Source organism: Olea europaea, chromosome 17 (genome assembly GCF_002742605.1).
Source record: "Olea europaea var. sylvestris chromosome 17, O_europaea_v1, whole genome shotgun sequence".
Lineage (NCBI taxonomy): Eukaryota > Viridiplantae > Streptophyta > Magnoliopsida > Lamiales > Oleaceae > Olea > Olea europaea.
This window is the reverse complement of record NC_036253.1, coordinates 18,044,387-18,050,090: the sequence shown is the minus strand read 5'-3', so window position 1 is coordinate 18,050,090 and position 5,704 is coordinate 18,044,387. Positions and strand designations below refer to the sequence as shown.

At 32.6% G+C, this 5,704-nt stretch overlaps 1 long non-coding RNA gene across 1 annotated transcript; it reads right to left on the bottom strand.

Annotated features, from left to right (window-relative positions):
- Nucleotides 1-366: 366 nt before the first annotated feature.
- On the bottom strand, nucleotides 367-1,910 carry LOC111365835. Its single transcript, XR_002697501.1, has 2 exons — nucleotides 1,696-1,910; nucleotides 367-708 (listed from the first exon to the last, which is right to left on the bottom strand). It is a non-coding gene; the product is annotated as an uncharacterized LOC111365835 (long non-coding RNA).
- Between the last annotated feature and the right edge of the window lie 3,794 nt (nucleotides 1,911-5,704).

Genomic DNA, 5,704 nt, shown 5'->3' with positions numbered 1-5,704 from the left:
GACGTGCACTGATGGTAGATGCTGACTAGATGCCAAATTCACTACCAAGATTGACTATGAGTTACTACAAAATATGCAACAAAATCAAACGTTTATAAAAATATAGTGCAATGGACCCGAAATAATTACTTCATATTTTACCAAAATGAATCATATCACTCAATATGTCATGTGTCTGTAACTCTTAAATCACCAGGCTCTTCAAGCTATCAATGATCAATATTACTTGTAAGAATAATTTTAGAAAAATATGAGTTGACAGCTCAGTGAGTGAAAAAGTTCAAAATAATTATACTTTCTCCTTTAAACATTTTTACCAAACATCAAATTCATATCGTTTAATATTCACACGATTGACTCATACAATTATAGCAAAAAAAGTGAGACATTCTCATAACACTGTAAATATCATTTCATAATCACGATATAGTTATCAGCTGATATCTAGATCATCATCTCATCACATCACATGTAATCCACCAAAACTGTATCCTCTGACTAAAATCTGAAATCTTTCCCTTGGGCCAAACACTTTCGCCATGGATCTTTGGCTACCTCCGTGAACGAAAGTGGATCTTAAAGACCTCTGATAATCAATTCTGGAACACGATCAAGGTCCTTCTGCGAGCTATATGTACACGATCATGACCAATGTCAGGTCGAGACCCCTCTGTATAGGATAGAACATGGCCAATGCCCCTCTGTGAACTAGAAGAAATATACAATCAAGAGTACTTTTTTGACCGATTTCTATATCACATTTGTCTCACATACTAAGTCATAAATGTACCATAAGTAATTTTTGAAATTTCACACCTGTCATAATAAAAGAGATTTCTGTAATAATCATAAAATCGAACTCATAATTGCACATTCTTTATTAATATACTTAATTTATAAATACTTTAAAAATATTTAAATTTTCCAGTCACCAAGTCATGGTCGATCATGATTTCAATCTTCTCGTCACCACTTCAACTTCAAGTATAATATCACACACTCGCTCTAGTAAATCATATCCCCTCACAAAGGTGCTTTGAGTATTTCCTACCACTAGAAATATTAATTTGCCAATAGGAGCTTGATATATTTTATTTTCAAGCTCATAATCTCAATTAAGGTCGCTCACAACATATACTCGTTTATATGAATTATTTTAACAACAAAATCCCAACTATTTAACACTTAATTTGGTTCCAATACTAAAAATTCACGAAAACTGGATGTTTGACAAAACTAGCACTATAATTCCAGAATACTGAAAACTACCACCAATGTCTGTATATTAAAATCTGTCACCGAAAATATTGACAGAAATAGCACTTTTCTTGGCAGAATTTAACAAATAGCACCAATACTACAGTAGCTCAAAAATTGCTTTACAAAGAAAGGAGAATTCCCATCTCAAATCCTTAATCTAAGTATTTTTAGCATCATATAATTACAAGAAACTCAAAATATATCTTTATCTTACAAATCCATTTCAAAATTCCACTTTTTTCAACTCCAATTTTCAAATAAACATTTCCTTGCTATATTCTTGTTGAAAACCTCGAATACACATCAATAATACCTAATTCTTGGTAACTTCAAAGTTTTAAATATAAATACCATAAACCCTAAAGGACATTATTTCACATTCTTATGTTTACCTCTCTAAATTAAAGGAAAAATTTAAGAAATTGAGAACCTAACCTTGTAAAATTGGAACCTATATCTTCCTTCTTTTTCTCTTCCATTTCCTTCCTTCCTTCCTTCCTTTTCCTTTTTTCTTTCCTTTTTTTTTTTTTTTCTCTATTCTCGGCTTCTCCCTACCTATGTGTATGTATTTGTGTGAAATGGATTTATATGTAAATGGATTGATATGTAAATGAAATGGATTTGGTTTAATATAGTCAACGACCGCCTGACTACTTCCACTTTTGTTTGCTTTTCCATTTTTTTTTTTTCAAATTTTTTGGCTTGACAATTTTGACTTCAATTTTAGATTTGGACTTTATATATATAAGGTATTACAAATGATTATTCTTCTTTTATTAATGAGGAAATCTGTGCTGAGAAAGCAACTGGTACAAGAAAGCGAACTAGCACACAAAGTCATATCATGTGGCATATCATGTGGTACGCTTTGAAAGTGTCATATCATGTGGCATCACGAAGAGGCGCCAAATAGGTTGTCCAGCTGCGCAAAATGCTGGCGAGAAGCATCGCAATCTACGGCAACGGCAACGCAAGTCGTAAGTCTATATGATCTAATTTTTTATACAACTAGATGAAACTGAAGGAAGGGGAAAAATCTGAGTAATAAAGTGAATAAGCTTATCTTTTCTCCTCTCTTAAAAACCCAATTTTATTTTATTTTATTTTTTATTTATTTTTTATTTTTTTTTACAAACTCTTAAAAACTATTAATTCTTCTTATCTATCTCTGTCTCTTCTTTTAATTCTTGCCATTTTCTTCTTCTTCTTCTTACCTTTTCCCCTGTGATATGCTTTGTGCGCTTCTGATGTGTCCACTAAATAAGCTGATAGAATCTGCTCCCGGAACAATAGAGAAAGGATCAGTAAAGCAATTAATTTAACACCAGAAAGCAAAAATTGTAAAGGAAAACAAATTGTAAAGGAAGAAAGAATTCTGTATTGCATAAACTCTAAGAACAACAAATTTGAATAAATGGAAATAACAGTAAGGAAGGCAGGTTTTGAGAGCTGCCCCTCTCCAATTGATTCAGATCTTTTCTAATTTCTGAATGCCCTTGTAGACCCTACCCCGTTTTTATTCTCTCTTAACAACCCTGACATCGATGATCTTAACTAACTCCATACTCATAGAATCCGACAGCCAATATTCCCTTACAATAGCGTAATTAGAACCCCTTTTAGTGGTGCCTCACATAAGTAAATCATATGGGTGGCTTTTCACATGCATTGCTTGTTTAATGAAGAAGTAGATGCACAATTTCTTTTTGAGTACATGTGATGTATATTGCAGGGTACTTAAAAAATAGCATCCATCATATCGTTGAACGAATACCCTACAGTTAAAATGGAAATGATGATGTAAACTTTGGTCTCTGATTTCCAAAATATGATGGAATAATCAAATATGTTTTATAATTTGATATTTTGCTCATGATTCAACTTGGGACACAAGGTTATGATTGAGTCTACTTCTCCATAAGCATATTTGTTATAATTAAACAGCATTAATAGAATACCAGGCTCCCGTAGGTAGGTACTTGAGAAACCATGGAAGCACTTTTGCATACTTTTTCCCTTACCTTTGAACTCTCTCTCTCTCTCTCTCTCTCTCTCTCTCTCTCACACGCACGCACGCACACACGCACGAGTGTCGTTGCTTGGAATTTTCCTTCAGTACTATTTAGCAATGCCGTGACGATTTTATTGCAAAGTGTACTTGATCTGTGACATTTATGGCACCGGAAGTAGTGCACTTGCATTGCTTATACATTTTTGTTCTAAAATGGAATTCATGCGTTAGAAGAACAAAAAAGAGAAAACGCCGATAGAATAAAAGTGATAGTTGCACTCAAGTATTGATTCATGCAACGAAACATTTAAAGTTTCTTTTGTATTTTGTTTAATATTTGTACCATAAATGGAAAAATCTTATTATTATAAATTTTGTACGGTCTCCTTTATTATTTTGCTAAACTTTAAGAAAAATTCATATTTACCAATACGCTCAAGATATTTTACCATAGAAACTTTGACTTGAACTAAGTAAATTTATTATGTTGTAATAATAGTGATAACTCACGTTTAACATTACTCGTTTGGTATACATTAATGTAAAAATGAGAATGAAAAATATAGCCGTTACGGGTCCCACACAAGAGATAGAAAGTCAAATATGGTGGTTTGATGTGATAGATGACGATCATATTTTTATTTTAATGAACAAATAATGGGAACCAAACGGGGGCTAAACTCAGATATGTTTTACCGTTCAAACTTTAACTTTAATCTTTGCAAGAATAATTGTTCTTTAAATGATTATACCTTGTAGCTTGTTTTCATTTTCGTTTTACGACTAGAAATTCTACTTGTGGGTCAATTTTATGGAAAGTGTTAGGATCTTCCTCTAGCTGCTCAAGATGATTTTCGGGCTCAGTTAACCTTTAAAACGCCGAATCAACACCAAAACCGAAGGTACCCGCCGCCGACCACGAGTTCTACCTATGGTTGCTTTTCTTCCTTCTGCTTGTTGTTTGCTCACTCACAAAGAATGAATACCACACAGGTAAGGGTCACAAAGACACAAACAAGAGGTAGAAAAGATCAAGCAGTAGAATGCACGAAGAAGAAGAAGAAGAAGACAACCTCTCTCTCTCTCGGGTTCTTTCACAAAAAGGGGACATTAGAAGGCTACGAGAATTACCAATATATATAGTAAACCAATGACAAACAATAAGGTAAGTGGGCTCGACTAGGGTTATGGCCCAATAGCACACCAACAAGCCACAAAAGTTTATTAGCCATCCAATAGGTAAAACAAAGTTAAGTCAAGTCAAGTCATCCCATTATTCGGTGTTGATTTATCGTTCAATCATTCATGTCGACTGATAAAATTGGTTTACATCATCGCCCGGGAGGTCGTTTGACAACATGATGTCTAACAGAAAGAATTTCCAGTTAGTAAAAATTTGATCTACAATTTTCGGATGCAGAAATTTTTTAAGATTTATTTTATAATTTGACTAGGATTTGATAATTAGAATATATCCATATATAGATAAGGTTGCCAAGCCTACCTCCGGGTAAGCGGATTCTCAAATCCTAAAAGCATATCTTCAAGTTAGTAGATGTTATATTGAAAAATTTATAACATTACCTTTGATGGGTGACAATGGGTTCTAAATATGTCTGGTAGGCACGCATAGGCAGTGAACAGCCAACCACAAAATGAGTCTGACTAGTTTGTTTACTCTCTCACTGAACAAGGTCTATGATTTATAGCATTATTTCGTCGTATGATTCCAATAAAATTCTATATTTATCATAATGGATGTTTGATTTGGTAATTGAATTTGATTAATTTCAACTTTGTAAATATTTATGTATTAGTCTTGAATAACTATTAGTAAGTTATTATTATGTGCTCTTTTACTATCAGTTTCCTCTTTTAAAACGTAATTTTTAGTTATCCTTGCTTAGAGCATTTTCAAGAGACTCTCTATTTTTTAAAAATACATTCTATCATTTGGAGAGCATTTATAAATTTAGAGAGTTAAAATTTTTAAGTACTCAAACAAACTCTTTATATTTAATACTTAATTTTACTATTCCCAAAAAAAAATTATTATTTTTCTCTATCTTTTATGCTAAGTAGCTTTTCTCTAAATGATTTTATTATTTTCCTACATTGAAAATTGAATACATTTAATTAAAATATTAATTTAAAGAGTCTCTAGAAGTATGATATTAAGAGTTGATTTTTTTAAAATAGAGAGCATATCATGTTTAAAGAGTCTCGCTTTAAACGTTGTAATTTTTGCTCAGTGTGGCGTGTGGGCAGAGGCATATCAGCTTCCGTGGACAACAAAAGGATAACTGAGAAAGAAATTGGTGGTGATGTACTTCGTCACGAGACAATGAACTTAGTTCTATGCCGACCGTGGAAATTGCAAGAGAGAATGAAAATCAACACCATTGATTGATATTACATCATATAGAAATGTTG